Source organism: Rhinichthys klamathensis, unplaced genomic scaffold (assembly GCF_029890125.1).
Source record: "Rhinichthys klamathensis goyatoka isolate OS25496 unplaced genomic scaffold, OSU_Roscu_1.1 h1tg000055l_1, whole genome shotgun sequence".
Taxonomy (NCBI): domain Eukaryota; kingdom Metazoa; phylum Chordata; class Actinopteri; order Cypriniformes; family Leuciscidae; genus Rhinichthys; species Rhinichthys klamathensis.
In genome coordinates this window covers 3,527,843-3,545,354 of record NW_026606600.1, presented here as the reverse complement: position 1 = coordinate 3,545,354, position 17,512 = coordinate 3,527,843, and the positions used below count along the sequence as shown (strand labels likewise).

General features: G+C 36.6%; 1 long non-coding RNA gene across 1 annotated transcript in view; it reads left to right on the top strand.

Annotated features, from left to right (window-relative positions):
- Positions 1 to 291: 291 nt before the first annotated feature.
- Positions 292 to 17,512, top strand: part of LOC130083425 (uncharacterized) — a 165,095-nt gene continuing 147,874 nt past the window's right edge. Inside the window, exon 1 of the long non-coding RNA XR_008806831.1 lies at positions 292 to 329. This is a non-coding gene — a long non-coding RNA (uncharacterized LOC130083425). The remainder of the gene's footprint in view (positions 330 to 17,512) is intronic.

Below are 17,512 nucleotides of genomic sequence, written 5' to 3'. Positions count from 1 at the left end.
GTCCATGTCTTTCTTTCTTCAGTCGAAAATAAATGAATGTTTTTGATGAAAACATTCCAGGATTTTTTTCCATATAATGCACTTTGCTGGGCACCAAACGGTTCAAGGTCTAAATGACCGTTTCAGTGCAGCTTCAAAGGGCTTTAAACGATACCAGATGATGAATAAGGGTCTTATCTAGCGAAACGATCGGTCATTTCAAAAATAAATAAAACACTTAAAGTTTTATAGGCACAAATGCTCGCCTTGTGAACTCTCCTGTTCGAACTCGTTCATTTTGATGAACGAGTCAATGACTCGAAAAAAGATTCGTTCATTTTGATGAACAAGTCAATGACTCGAAAAAAGATTTGTTCATTTTGATGAACGAGTTCGAACAGGAGAGTTCGCAAGGCGAGCATTTGTGCCTATAAAAATTTAACTTTTTTATTTATTTTTGAAATGACAGATCGTTTCTCTAGATAAGACCCTTATTCATCGTCTGGCATCGTTTAAAGCCCTTTGAAGCTAAACTGAAATGGTCATTTAGACCTTGAACCGTTTGGCTACCATTGAAGTCCATTATATGGAGAAAAATCCTGGAATGTTTTCATCAAAAACATTAATTTCTTTTCGACTGAAGATTGAAAGACATGGACATCTTGGATGACATGGGGGTGAGTAAATTATCAACAAAATTTTTTTTTAAAGTGAACTACTCCTTTAAGAGAATAGGGACCTGTTTTATGCCCATTGAAATCTCTGCACATTTCATGTTTTAAGCCCGAACCAACTCAGATATAATACAATGGGTTTGTAAGGGTGGTTTGCCCACAGTTGTTCAGGCTGCAGGATTGCCGAATGACTACGTTATCAGCAAGATGATAGAAAATTGTCCATTTCTTGTCTATTACCACCTACTGCTACTTATACCAATGACGGAAATAAGCGCAGTTATGATAGAAAAATATGTGGGAGAGCGTTGCTATAGAGTGACTATATTGTATTGCAATAGGTAGCACATCAAAGTTAATACTGAATCAAAAATAGCACATCATTTGTATTTGAAAGGTTTCAATGACAATATCTAGTTATGGTTACACTTAAAATAGTTACAACATAGATGTATGAGATGATAAAAACTTACACCATTAATCGTACCCAGCATATATATATATATATATATATATATATATAATGTTACCTGAGAGAGAGTGAGAAAGAGAGAGAGGCTTTAGAGAATAGAAGAAAGAACAGCGAAAAGAAGAGCCAGAGAATAGAAGAGGGAGAAAAAGAAGAAGCCCAGAGCAACAGTTCAATCTACTTTTATCCTTTCCTTGACCATGTGACTGAAACCCAAAATCAGAGCAATCAGAGGATGGCATCGATGTACACACCTTGGCCTACAGGCCTTGAGCACTATCAACACCTCTTTGTCATTATTACAAATGCCCTTGTGGTAAGACATAGAGGGGGGTTGAAACAGTAAAGCAAATGCCTTTGTTCTTTTTCAAATATCTTTGATTATTTTCAATCCTACTTGCTTTTGATGCGAATTTTGGAGCTTGATTAAATAAATTCTTTGTTTACAACTTGTGGGATGTTTTATTGGTACAAAGACCTCTTTTATGTCAAATGACGTCAAGGCAAATTTGATTTCTCCTGTGATGACCCCTTTAACATGAACTAACAATGAAAACATACTTCTAAAGCATGTATTAATCTTAATGTTAATTTCTACATTTACCAATCCATTATTAAAATCAAAAGATGTATCTGTTAATATTATTTAATTGACCAGAGCTAACATTAACTTATACTGAACAGTTGTACACTCACCGGCCACTTTATTAGGTACCCCATGCTAGTAACGGGTTGGACCCCCTTTTGCCTTCAGAACTGCCTCAATTCTTCGTGGCATAGATTCAACAAGGTGCTGGAAGCATTCCTCAGGGAGTTTGGTCCATATTGACATGATGGCATCACACAGTTGCCGCAGATTTGTCGGCTGCACATCCATGATGCGAATCTCCCGTTCCACCACATCCCAAAGATGCTCTATTGGGTTGAGATCTGGTGACTGTGGAGGCCATTTTAGTACAGTGAACTCATTGTCATGTTCAAGAAACCAATTTGAAATGATTAGAGCTTTGTGACATGGTGGAAGTAGCCATCAGAGGATGGGTACATAGTGGCCATAAAGGGATGGACATGGTCAGAAACAATGCTCAGGTAGGCCGTGGCATTTAAACGATGCCCAATTGGCACTAAGGGGCCTAAAGTGTGCCAGGAAAACATCCCCCACACCATTACACCACCACCACCAGCCTGCACAGTGGTAACAAGGCATGATGGTTCCATGTTCTCATTCTGTTTACGCCAAATTCTGACTCTAACATCTGAATGTCTCAACAGAAATCGAGACTCATCAGACCAGGCAACATTTTTCCAGTCTTCAACTGTTCAATTTTGGTGAGCTCTTGCAAATTGTAGCCTCTTTTTCCTATTTGTAGTGGAGATGAGTGGTACCCGGTGGAGTCTTCTGCTGTTGTAGCCCATCCGCCTCAAGGTTGTGCGTGTTGTGGCTTCACAAATGCTTTGCTGCATACCTCGGTTGTAACGAGTGGTTGTTTCAGTCACTGTTGCCCTTCTATCAGCTCGAACCAGTCTGGCCATTCTCCTCTGACCTCTGGCATCAACAAGGCATTTCCGCCCACAGAACTGCCGCTCACTGGATGTTTTTTCTTTTTCGGACCATTCTCTGTAAACCCTAGAGATGGTTGTGCGTGAAAATCCCAGTAGATTAGCAGTTTCTGAAATACTCAGACCAGCCCTTCTGGCACCAACAATCATGCCACGTTCAAAGTCACTCAAATCAACTTTCTTCCCCATACTGATGCTCGGTTTGAACTGCAGGAGATTGTCTTGACCATGTCTACATGCCTAAATGCACTGAGTTGCCGCCATGTGATTGGCTGCTTAGAAATTAAGTGTTAACGAGCAGTTGGACAGGTGTACCTAATAAAGTGGCCGGTGAGTGTATTTCTGAAGGATCATGTGACACTGAAGACTGGATTAATGGCTGCTGAAAGTTCAGCTTTGTCATCAAAGGAATACATTACATTTTAAAATATATTGAAATAGAAATCAGTAATAATAGTTTTAATGTAATAGTTCATAATATTGCTGTTTTTACTGTATTTTTTGTTCAAATATATGCATCTCTGGTGAGAATGAGAGATGGTGTAAAGTGTATCTCCAAATGCTTTTCTTACATTTATTAATATGGTCTTCTTGACATTTAAATGCAGTTTCCATTGATTCTTTTCCTCCCTTCATTTTAAAACTCCATATGCATTGGAGAGTCACTGCGAAGGTTAAGCGCTCAAGAGCAAAAAGACAAACATCACAATACGGAGGGAATGCATTACTTATGAAATGTGCAAATGGTAACATCCACCACCTGGTTTGAAGCTGGCTCTTATCAACCTAGATATGCAGGATGCTTGTGGGCTGTTGTTACATATTTTTAAAATTAAGCTTTCCATGTAATGCGTGGCAGGAAAAGATGATTATTGTCGCCTTCCAATAGATCTTTTTTTGTAAATGATTTGCATGTGTTTGGCAGGAGCGAGAGAGTATTGCATATTCCATACAAATGCTTGCAAAATATGTGGTATCTCTTGAAGTAGTTCAGCGTGGAGTAGTCCAATGGTGCATGGATATACTCTCCCTACCTCATGCATATCCTGTGTGACAGTGATGGAGAGCGGGTACAGTGCCTAACCTGGGTTGAGAACCGGCAGCAGATTAGACAGGACCACCTTAAAACCTCAGCTCTGTGTGAATCCAGACAGTGGGGGGAGCCCGTCTGTGCCGCCTGTCTCTCAAGTCACACCCATGACTATCTTTCAGCTCATAGAGCGAGACAGGAACGGAAATACTGCAGCTTTATAACTGTGTTAACTGCAAAGCATTTGCAATATAGCAGTGAAAACTGAAACGCCATACTTGAATACAATGAGGTTTGAATATATGACAATATAGAGATGTCAGTGGCATGCAATTCTGTGATAGCAGAGGAGTTAATTTCATCATACAGTATGTGAGTGTTATAACTCCACATACATGAGATGGTGCAACCCTTCACCATGATAGATGTTTGTTTCAGCCTCACATCCTATATATTCAAATACACTCAAGAGATGTTTTGAAACCTGTAGCAGCATCTGACAAATAAGAGAATATCATAGTTCCCATGCAGCATCGATGTTTGGCCAGCAGGGGCAGCAGATGTGGCAGGATTTTTACCAGGGTATTTATGCTTATTACTGGAGGGAAGCTTGTGTCTGTGTCTGTCACATTTACTCATGTGCACATATTTCAAGATTTTATGATTTAAATATATATATATATATATATATATATATATATATATATATATATATATATATATATCATCATGAACGCCAGTGAAAACAATCAAATGTGGTGTAATATTTATGAAACGGATATTTGCTGCTATCAGATCATTACAGAGAAGTGCATGAAGTCTCAGTAATGCAATATACAAATATTTAAAAATCACTTAAATTTAAATGCCAGGTACAACCTTGAAATATTTTCTATTAGTGGTGGGGACTATTTCTGTGTTTTTTTGTCATCACTAATGTTTAATGTAAATATACTGTACAATCTTGTTCAAAAGGTTGATTCAGTAAGATATATTTTTAGAGAGAGAAATAAATATTCTTATTCAGCTAGATTGTATTAAATTGATCCAAACGTAAAGTTTAGTATGTTACTTTTTTTTAAATGAATGCTGTTCTTTCTATTTATTAAAGACAAATCCTGAAAAACTGTATCAGTACGTTTTCCAGTCAAAAATATTAATCAGCACAACTGTTTTCAACATTGATAATAATAATAATACATGTTCAGCTTTGCCATCACAGTGATAAATGACACTTTAAAATATATGAAATATATTACAAACAGTTATTTTAAATTATAATAATAGTTCACAATATTACAGTTTTGATCAAAATAAATGCAGCCTTGGTGAGCACATAAAACTTCTTTAAACTGACCGCAAACATTTAAACAGTAGTGTACAAATCACTTCAATTTGATGGAAATGGTCATTTTGCTCAAGTAGGAAGTAAACAGTAGTTATCATAGTGATTATATTGTGGGGGTTAGAGGACTTAGAAACATATCTAATTGTGAATTAGTGCAAAATAGTGCCATAAGATATTTTCTGGGTGTACACAAATATGCTCCAACATTGGCGATAGTGTGAGACATGGGATGGGAATCATGTGAGGCTCGTTGGAAGATATGTATGGACCAGTTATGGAATCGTTTATTAGATATGGACGCAAGTAGGTTGACGAGGAAAACATTTCTCTGGGATAAACACAATCTTGGTCCTTGGTCTAAAGGTATGCAAACTGTTTTGTAAATATGGGTTTGGCGAGTTGTCTTAATGAAAAGCTGAATATTGGTTTGTTTAAAGAATCTGTGTTTGTTAAAGACAAAGAGCAGTGGGCTAACGATATATGGGCTAAGCCACAATTGCATATTTTTGTGATGATTAAACCGGAATATGTTGAATACAACTTGTCAAAAAGGCAAAGATCTCTGTTGGGCCGGTTTCACAAAGCTATTTTAGACCGGTCTATAGTGTTAGACAAGTCTAAAATGTGCTCATAGACTAGTCTAATGCAAGTTAGACTGTTTCACAAAAATAAAGACTGACTTAATTTAGACCAAAAAAATTAGACGCCTTCCCCCCCAGGCTAACTTGGGTCTAAGACTCTGTTACCTTGGCAACCAACAGTAACAATCAGTTACATTACAAACAGCCAAAAGGGAAAATGGCCCATCCCAAATTAAACATTTCTTCTTGTTACTACATTCTTCGCTAAATTTCCCAGGTAAAATGTCTTTGTAACTGTTATTCTCCTCCAACAAACACATATTTTCCGCAGGGAGAAACTCCACTGAGCGGTTGAATGCGCTTACTCGATCCGCCATGTTTTTTTTTGTTTTGAAAAGTGTCTTATTTTACCCAGAATGCATTGCAGTGTAGTCCTAAGATAGTCAGAGTCTTAAGTGCTTTGGGCAACGGTCTGATTTAGGCCCTGTCCCAAATGGAACCCTAAGCACTCGCGGTCTTCCTCTGAGTCCGCACTTTCGCGACGTAACGCCGCTTTGAATGTCGGGAAGAAGTCTGCTGTGGAGTCCGCATCAGCGCGGGCTCGGCAAAAGTGCGCATCAAGGGCGCAAATCGACCGCAGAGGGGGCGCTCGCGAGCACCCTTCTGAGATCTAAAAATGACAAATGGGACACACTGCGGTCTCACGGACTTAACGGACACGCGCACGCGGCAGCCATTGTAAGTCCACAAGACCGAAAGTGCACATGAAGTGTACCATTTGGGATTGGGCCATAGATGTCTATCTGAAGTCTGACTATCTACTATATCTAAGCCATAGTCAAAGTCTATCTTTGTGAAACCGGCCCCTGGTGTTTTACCTTTGACTGTTGAAACAGGACGATATGTGTTAATTTAGAAGAGGAAAACCAGATCTGTCCCATGTGTTGTTTGAATGATACAAAAAATTAGTTCCATTTTGTTTTCTACTGTCCATTTTATTGTGAACAGCGTGATTTTTTGTTTTGTAAGATAAAATCAGAGATTGATTTGGTAAATATGGATGATGCTCAAAGATTGAGATGGCTGTTCACATGTGAAACAAAAATTAGCCAATTATCTTTAGACAGCCTGGGAGAAGAGGAAAAAAGCTCTTTATCAAGATGATTTGTAGTTGAGGATGTGTGTGTGTGTGTGTTTGTGTATGTATATATATTTGTATTCATGTATTTCTACAAATGATTTGTATATGTGACCGGAAGATGTTTGTAAAATAAGTTTGTGGTGTCTTGTAATCCCATGTGGGATGGGCCAAATGTTTGGCATGACAGAAATACAATTTAACTAACCTACTAACTATCGTCTTTCACTCAGTTAAATAAATCAGTAAATACTGAGTGAAATGAATCAGATGGTTCTACTCACACCCAAGCAAAGAGGACAAATTAAGGATTTTGTGAGAACGTGTGGTTCTTTGGTCTTAAATAGATTACGGTTAATTGGAGAGCACACATGACAGCTTTGCCACTTTTTTTGTTTGCTATACTTTGTATAGCAAATACAAAGTGGAACACTTTGTATTTGTTTCCACAAGACAGAATCAGAACAATACAACTGGTCTCAATAGGCTGGACATTTGGGAGAGAGAGCCCAGTCGGAATGCAAATGAGGAACACTTATATAAACGGGCTCCACAATATACAAAGGCTGAGGTTGCTTGAAAGGGCTTTGGAAGAGCTGCTTAGAGAAGAGGCTGGCTTGATGTCTGGGATAAACGAACTGTATGTGCTATCCACAATGCACTTCACTTCTCTTGCTACTTTTGAACACTACACTGTAACATGGTTTGACTAATTTTGTTCAAATCCTTTAGCTATCAGTTTAATTCATTCAGATATAATATGCAAACCACATACTTTGTTTTAAAAGACTGTAAGACCCCCTTTAAGGCATTATTAAATTACCTCAATAGCTAGACAGGTGTTGATAACTATATTATCACTTTTAACAAGAGACAAGGGAATCTTTTATTTCAGCAAGGCAGATGTGGTTCTGGCCTCATTCTTGATCCAGTCAATTACAGGAGCCCATCTGCAATTTGAAATTGTGGTTTCCAACTCGTAAAGATTGTTATATCAGAGTGATTTTGTATGTCACACTCTGATTTAAAAAAACAAAACAAAAAACAAATTATCTCTATTTATTGGAAATGCAACTTTATTTCTTACAATTGTGATTTTTTTTTCCAGCTGTGACTTTATATCTCACGTTTTTTTTTTCTTATTGTAAACTTTTAAAATGTTGCAATTCCCTTTAATTTATTGAGACAGAAATTACTTATGATTTAGTTGGACCTAATTTATTAAAAGTTCATGTCAAAACATGCGTAATGCAACATACCCACACTATACACAGCTATATTTAGTAGTCTTGTGTATTTCATAATTATACACCTAATCATTTGTTATATTAGTGTATTTTTTTTTTTCTTTTTCTAGCATATGTATGGGTAGTATTATCACAAAGGGGTTTTAACATGTTATGTCTTGTATTTTTCTAGGGCTGTGGAATTATCACATCACCACAAAATCCCAATTTAACCTTTGAATATGCTCGTTGTCCCAGACATTTGCTCTGTTTTTGTTTTTGTCTTACATATAGTTTCGCTTGTCCTTTTCTGGGCCTCTGGGTCTTTTTTTTTGTTCTCTGCCATGTTTTTCACGCTGCCTCTTAGTCTGACCATGAAGTTGTGTCAGATAAAGCAATCTTCCTGTCCTTTTAGAGCTCCAATAATGTGCTGGGATGCTGTGAATATTAATGGCCTCATCCAACCTTGGCCTCCGCTGAATGACAGGGATGGGAAATGCAAGCGGGAATCTAATAAGACCTGATTGTCAACATGGAGTTGTTTGTTGCTTTGGCTGCAATTAAACTCCCAGGCCTCTGTTCCTGTGTTAATGTGGAAAAATGAGCAACACAGCAGCAGTTGGTAATCATTATGACACAGAAGGTCAAGTGCTTCGGTGGGGAAAAACTATTGGAACACCTCTATCCATCTATCCATCTATCTATCTATCCTAATCTTATCTATCGTTCGTTCGTTGTCCCCTCGCTGCAGGCCCCTAAACCGTCCATATGCACGTGCATACCCAGGCCCTACGCCATGCTATCTATCTCTCTGTATGTCTGCCCTTCTATCGTTCAATATAAATGTTTTCTTAACCGGAAATTTTCTACTGTGACATCCAATTTAACTGTTTCCCCGCCAGCATTTTTTTTTTAAAGTGGCCAGCCAACACCAGCGTTTTTGACCATTTTCACAAAATGTTCATGGCTCACAGAATATTGTGTTGTTTGAATATCTGAACATGTATCAAAATAAAGAACAGACCCACTATAAAAAAAAAAAAAAAAAGTTTTATTCTAGCTTCATGCATTCTTTTTTATCAACACTTGAATGTGGGTAAGTTTAATAAAAAAGCAACATTTTTAGCAAAAAGCTGAGAAAATGTATTTTTTGTCAAGGACTAAATCCATATTGGATTCAGAACGATGATCAAAACATAAGTTTCACAGCCCCATACCTTGTCATGGGTCGACATTTCATTTAGTAACATTAGGCAGTTTTGATTTATATGCTGTTTAATGTTGATGATCTTGTTATATGGATATCAGGGCTCGACATTAAGCCTTTTCGTGTGCTTGTCCTTTGGACAAGTAAATCTGTCATTCACTTGTCCGAGTAAAAAAGTTGCCTTGTCCGGATTTTTTTTTTTTTTTGTTAATTTATTCTGAATCAATATTCTCATCAGTGTTCAATCAGCTTTGATATATTTAAATCGGCATATTGTAATATCTGCACCTTTAAAGGGCATCCCCTCCCCCAATCTTATTAAATGTATGCTTCATCTTTCATTTTAAATTCCTAAATTTGATCAATAAATTCAATTATTTAGAATAATAAGACACTATAGGGCTGTTACCCTAGGTAGGGCTGATCAAATTAAATCATTTACACTGAAAAATTACAATTGCATAAAATAATGTTATGAAATTGATTTAAATATACAAATAAGAAACATTGGAAAGAATGATACTACTTTTAAACATAACATTAAACCGCCAGTAGGTGGCGGCAGGCGACGTCTTAATGAATGAGTCGTTGATTCATTCATTCAAACAATTCGTTCAAACGGCTGATTCATTCAAGAATGAAAAAGATGTTTATGAACATAGACATAATAAATACATAGACACCCTATTGGCCGCTGGAGCGTACGTCAACGGCTCCGCCATATTGGGGATGGCAACTTTCCCATACCTCTCATACCGGGAATTGAGAAAAATGCCTGTTTTGTGCGCTGTTTGGGGCTGTACCAAGGGGGTAATCCATCGACCGGAAGTTGAAGCCGGCCGGGTGCCGCCATGTTGTAGCAGAACTTCACTTGCGTTAGCATTTCCATTGACTCCCATTCATTTTGGCGTCACTTTGACAGCGAATAACTTTACATCTGAGGCGTTTAAAGACTCCATTTGTCCATTATTTATTTCTAGAGAAACACGACAATGTATAAAGTGCTCCATTACCTTCTATGTTACATTATGGCCCCGTAGAAACAGTTTTTAGTAAAAATAGGCTAACGATTGCGTCATAACCACTCGACTCTCTGTCGCGCTGTACAGAAATTACCGTACAGACAGGAGGAGAAGCTCGCAGGCAATCGGGGGGACGTCCCGTCAAGGGAGAAGCCCATAGATAATGAGTCCATAAAAGCAACGGAATACTTACTCCTGCTCACTCAAGCCAAAGAACTCTTTGCTCAAGTTCCCCGTCTCTGCAAGATTAACGTTGGCAATTTTTACGCACAGCTACTAGAAGATTAACGTCTGTCAGACAGGTTGCTCACGTCATCAAGCTTAGTTTGAGTCGGTTTGAGTCTGCGCGTCAGGAACGGAAGTGCTCAGAAATCGCTAAAAATGGGCTTCAACTGTCTCAACTGAGTTCCAATGAGATGGCTCTGTCCATTTCTTATACTGTCTATGGGCTGTACACATCGCCACACAATTGAAAACAGCTTTCGAGGAATTACCTTACACAAGCAAGACTGAACGTTTGTTTTTGGTTGTATTTGGTCATGATTTAATTAGTAATAGTAACGTTCAGAGGATACATTTAAAAATACTACTGTTATTGTGTCACGAAATGTAGTTTAAATAGTTTTTCAGTCGACAATGTAGTTGTTTAAAGCTCAAATATGTGGTTTGTTTATAAAGATAGAGCCTATTTAAAAATTTGATCTGACGTTTTCGGAGTTGTAAGATGCGCTCAGCGCTCGTCTACCCCGCCTGGAACAGCCGTACCTCGGCCAGTGCTTCTGAAGTGTTGCCGCTGACTCGGATGTCTGTAGTCTAGTGGTTAAACATGAGATATAATTTGTCTTGTGTATATCTAACGGGCGATCTTTGGTCTCATTAATCTATAAATGGTTCCCTGGTAAATCGTTTTGGCTGAGGGCAAAGTGAAGTTTCATAACTTTATATTTAAGCTATTTTAACATTGTATCCTGCTGTATGTTTGACTGAAGCTACTTCTGTTATAATGGCTATTACTGATCAATAAAACTGAAATTTAACAAAAAGAGTTAAATATTAAAGTCACTGTTTAACTTATTTTTTATTGTGTATATTCTGTAATTGATATTTCTTATTCTATTACTATTATTATAGTATTATTAATAAACTATGCTATTATCAATATTTTTATGATTGTATTATTGTACTTATGATATTATATAATTATACTAATCATTACTATTTTATTTGCTGTATACTATTTGTTTATTTTATTGACTAAACTATTTACTATTACTTCTCACTTTATGTTATATTTACTATTTGCATTGCACTGTAGTTATAACGTATTATTATAAAGGATCCATCAGTTATCTTTGTTATTGCTAAAATCTGGTCAATCACAGAAAATGCTTTTTCCACAATAAGAAAACTTAAATTATATCTCAGTATGGGGGTCTTCACCATTCTTATCCAAGAATAAAAAGCCAGATACATGACAAGCCTGAGCTTTGACCATTCTTTATTAATTAAAAATATTTTACAAGTCTAACTATCGAGATTTTAAATAACTAGAGATGGAACTTTTTGTACACCACATACAAACCACTGAAATCGGTTGATAAATGTAAAAAGAGTTTGTTTTTATCCAGAAAAAACGCAGCTCACCCGTTTACTTACATTTGATTACAGTGCAGTCTTGCCCTCCGCAAAATGGCAGACCCGTTGACGTATCGCAGCAACGTTCCAAAGCGGCCAATAGGGCGTCTATGTATTTATTATGTCTATGTTTATGAATGGGTCATTGAATCTTTGACTCAACCGATTCGTTCAAAATGCGGAATCATTCAGTAATGAAAACAGGTTGAGTGTTCCTGTGAGATGCGCCGTGGTTCTGCTGTGATTTTTGTTTGGAACTATTTTCGCTGCTGAAACAGAACACAAACAGCCAATATTGCATCTAAAATGTAAGTGACTTAATTTGAACTGTTTATTGAACTGTTGTAGGAAATCAATGTCACATTTTCAATCGTGATGGTATTCAGGAAAAATAATTGAGGTTGCTTAAAATATGTTAAAAATATAAAAACTCGACATTTAGATTTTTTATAGGCAGTATGTTGTTAACTGAGTTTGTGTGTGCTGCGCTCATTTGTGTAGATTTCTCCTCGAGAGGCTGCGTGAGGATCAACAGCGCAACCTTACCGTCAGTAATACATTTATTATCCACAATCGATCGCAACTTACAATAAATGTAATAAAATCAGAATCATTCTCTCGGGTTTAGTGATTCCCTAGTTATTTTTTTTGTTTTTTTGTTATTGATGTTCTAATCAGGCTACTTGTCCGGTCGGGCAAGTAAAATTCTCTTTTACTTGTCCCTTCAAAAAATCCACTTGTCCCGGACAAGCGTTAATGTCGAGCCCTGGATATGGTTACATATGATATTGCTTGTTTCTGCATCTTGTTTTCATGTGTTTTGATGAGGAGATTCAGTAGATTCAGAAGATGTGTCATAGCGCCCCCTCCTGTATAACAGTGAAAACATGGAAAGCCGGAAATTTCAGTCAATGGCGGGGAAAGAGTTAAAGTCTGTCAGCCCACAATTGTTATTAGGAAGTGTGTGATCTTAAAATATGCGCAAAGTAAACTGTCAAACATGATTTTTGTAGTTTGTAAATAAAACAAAAATTATTGTATGTTTTACAAGAAAATATATTTTAGTATTTCTACTTCAGAATTACATGTTATTTGTGAAATTTACTGGCAAATTCTGAGTGAGACTTGTCTCTACATAATTTTTTTTTTAGTGTAGTATTTTTGTATTATAATTGACTGCACTGTGAACCAAGATACATTGTGAGATGCTTGTACTAAAGACTTAAGGCTAGCACCTGACTATAAATGGAGCTTTGCAGGTTTGTGAGGTGAATTTACTACCGCAAATCACATAATTCACTGAACATGAGTTGAATGAATCCAAAGCAAACTTCTTCACCTTTATCAGATTGTATGAACACATGAACTTCACATTTTTAAATTCAGGCTTTATTATGAAATATAGAGCTTTTTTTTAATTTCTCCCCTCTCATTGTGACATTTAAATACAAAGCAGTTTCACTCTTTTGTTCTAGGCAGAGTTTGCTGTCTTATAAGTCTACCTTTGGAACAATGAGAACTCAGCCTTTGTACCTCGGCTTTGGCTTTTGCCAGAGGCTAGAGAGACAATAGGCATTTTTGTAGCAGAGGAAATCCCAATAGGAGATCTGCTTTCTTGGACTTTTTACTCCTAAAAGCTGGTCCCAATCAAAAGAAGCTGATTTCTGCTAGCTCAATACAGTAACTGAGAGCCAAGCGTCTCTCAGGATTGGATATGCTGCTTGAAGGTCTAGTTGCTCAGAAACTGAGTGCCTGATAAAATTACTTTGTCCTGTTTTAGCACATTAGTCACATTAGAAAGCCTGGAAAAAGAATTTTGTTTGAATTATTGTTGCATTTTGTTTTGATGTTTTGCACAATGAAGTGTCATACTTAAATTAATTAAAACGTTTGTTGTTCATTGATGTTTGTGTGCACTATACATTTGATTTGATTTGTCAAGGTGCACTAAAATAGCAAAGTAGGACGATACGACAAATTTAATTGATAAAGTAATTTGATATTGCAATTTATTTACTGTACCATTTAAAGGCTCACTTACAGATATTATTCTGTTCTATTGAGTCTGCTAGTTTGAGGTTTAAATATCTGAACAACTGAGAGTAACTGAGTGTTTCTCTAGAACCTATTACTGTGCACAGTCATGAAATGAAATGAAATGTTCTTAATCTTCCATTAAGAATTCCCTGAAATGAAAGAAGCCAGGAGATGTGGTTTCTGCTGTTATTAGAACAGATTAAATACACGCTACGGCTGGGACATGCTCCAGAGACCAGTCATTCAAGAAGAGAATCTATCTACTGATCTTATCTCCATCTTTGCTATAAAGTTACTAAAGAATTGTAATACAGCTGCATATTTTATTTAGCCAAGAGTGCTTTGTTGCAGAAAGTTAGTTTTCTAGTAGAAGACTGATAAGGAGCACATACGATTTGAATGAATATGGATTCACATGTAGGCTAAACTTACATTTTTTGGTAAAATAAATGAAATTTATATGAAGTATCTTTAACTATATACTAACATTTCAATTAATAATTTGATACAATGCACTTATTGTACATGTATTTACATTATACTTATATTTGAAAAAAAAAAAACCCTGCATGTAATTACACCTGTATTTAATTTCTGTAATTACGTCTTACTCTGTTGACTCTTCCCTTACACCTTAACCCACCCTTAAACCTACCAATGCCACCAAACCTGTCCCTAACCTTTCCCGTATATCCTCCTCAGTAGCAGCAAAAATGTTTTGCAATACATGAACACAATAATTACATTTTACCAACCAACCAACCAGCCAACTTACTTAAGATTTTTTGGTTTTTAAAACAGAGTGCAAGAGAATAAATTTAAAGAAGAATATTACATATATACACTTATATTCTTAAGAATAGCTTGGATACAGTCCTAAATAGGTTTATGTAACACTGGATCATGCCAACTAGCTGCATCAAAAAAGAGACCACAACTCTGGAGAGCTGTACAAGAACACGGTAATATATCACACTCCTGGCTTGGAGTCGCTTGCAACACAATCACTAACCTAACCTTATTATCTGTTGCTTTGGGGACAGGATAAGCATTACAGATAAACTGTTTACAAAAGTAGCTAACTAAGTAATTTTGCCATTGGTTAATAAAAGAATCGTTTTAAAACACTGTGGAGGAAATAAACACCCATGTGAAAATACAGCAGTGTGGCCTTCTGCAAAACTGACCTTATCATCCAGTTATACATTTGCGAGAACTCTACACCTTTAAACTGCACTTTTCCTGTATTAGTTTGATTCGCATTATATATTTCAATTATTCTGTCAATGTTGATTATCTGGTCTTCTCTATTTGACATATTCCCAAATTGGAAGCTGTGGTGTCTTTCTCAGCAAATGTTTCAGCTGTCACAGAGTACAAAAAACTTCATGGTATTGTATGACAAAGTCTATAGCCTGAAGCTTCATATTCACAAATGCTTATTGCAAAGCATTTTCTTCTTCACGGCCATTTAAAAAAAAAAAAATTTAAGTGATAGCTTGTCGTCTTTGGACTGTCCAAGGTTAACCAACTCAAGATCAGTGAGACACTCGAACATGGATTTTGTTTTCTGAGAACCAATCGCAGAACGGCTGTGTGAGAATGTTAAAGGCCCACTGAAGTGCCTTGGAATGTGCAGCTTTGTATGATGCATTGACATAATTTACACTGAAACAGGAAGCTAAGGCGGGACATATTGAATGGCTCCTCCCCCTTTTCAAATAGCCAATAGCGTTTAGTTTAGTTTAGTTTGGTTTAGTTTAGTTTGCAAGTTGTACTTGAGAGGACCATGGAATCGAATCCGAGCGCTGATGATACGTTGGATTCAATAGTATGTGAATAAATTATAGCCATTTCATTCTTAACCAGCGTACAGTTGGAAAACGGAATAAAACTCGAGCGTTTGAGCAACCGAACACCTATCTCCAACCCATATTGCTCCGTAACGTACGTGTCAATGGTAGTTATGTTGAACGAATTGTTCTTTTGAACCGGTTCTTTTTAGTGAACCAGTCGAACCAGTTCACCAAATCAAACTGAATCGTTCAAAACAGTTCGTGTCTTGAGTCAGCGCTGATCCACAGTTTTCTAAAGACACTCACTTTCGGGCGTGCCTGACAATCCCTCCAACTCGAAATAAAACAATATCCCGGAGTATATGTTACTCCAGTAACTCCAACAGTTTACTGAACTGAGACATGTTGTGCTGAGAGAACTGATGATCACGAGTAGCTGATGAGGATTCGTTTACTACTGAACATACAGGCCACAGACTACGGTCGCTTTGGCCAGGTAGTATTTATAGCATAGGGGGGCGGGAGTCGCGGGACGCTTTAGATTCTCGAGAGCATTTGATTAGACAGAAGATGTGATGAGAAGCTGAAGTCCGCGGTGATGTCATAAACATCTGTGATCCATTTTAGTGGAAGTGAGAGACTGTAAGTTTTGAATGCTTATATATCTCCTAAATGCTAATTTTGTCATTGTTGTGGAACACACCAGCTTACATAAACTTAAGGCTAACATATTTATATTTTATTACATTTTGATTTCAGGGGGCCTTTAAGTGTTCTGTAAAGTAGTTTGCATTTGTTATAAATAATCCTCAGGGTTCTCTCATATATTCCTGATACTGCTTCCTTTGTAGATATGTACACTCCCATTTTTTCAGCAGCCATTACTCCAGTCTTCAGTGTCACATAATCCTTCTGAAATCATTCTAATGTTGATTTGGTGCTCAAGAAACATTTCTTATTATCAATGTTGAAAATTTCATATGAATATCAGTGTTGTTTTGCTTAATATTTTTGAGGAAAATAATATAATATTTAAAATAATTGTGGTGCTTGTTACTTCTGAGCTGATGTTCATGACAAGTATGTAGAATTAAATATTGAATGATGTATTTTTAGTGAATTGAGACATTAAGTTATGAAAATCATATTTCTTCTGTCTTTAATTCTTAATAGGCAGAATGTGAATGCAGGCGAAAAAAATCGCAAAAATTAAAGACTTTAATAAATATTAAAGTTGTGTTTCATCATGTGGATCCCAGGTCATTTATTATGCTATATTACTGTAAAAATATTACTGCTGGGTGTCATTAGAGTAAATGCTCTTGAAAGAACTGAGAAAAATTATCGTCACTGGAATGTTGTTGTTTTCTGCATATGCATATCTAAGGCATAATATACAATTGTCTGGTCATTAGGCCCTATCGCAATATAAATACTAACAGAGTGATCAGGAGCCTGCCGTGATGCCATTACACAGCTGCTTACCAAATAAATAAATAACTGGATTTGAAATATTGATTTGAGTTGAAATTATTATTATTTTTTATGTAAGAAAAAGTGTTATGAGAGGCATGAGATGAGCACAGTAATGCTGCCTGTTACAGTTTAATGGCCATAATAATAATAAAAAAATCAGCAAAATTTATGGTCCCACTTTATATTAAGTGGCCCTAATACCTGTGAACTTACATGGTTACTAGATATGTACTTAGTATGTAACTACAGTGTAAATACACATTGGTACATAGTATTTACAACTGTAATATTTGTGTAACTACACATATGTAACAACCCACGGAAAGGTATGTGT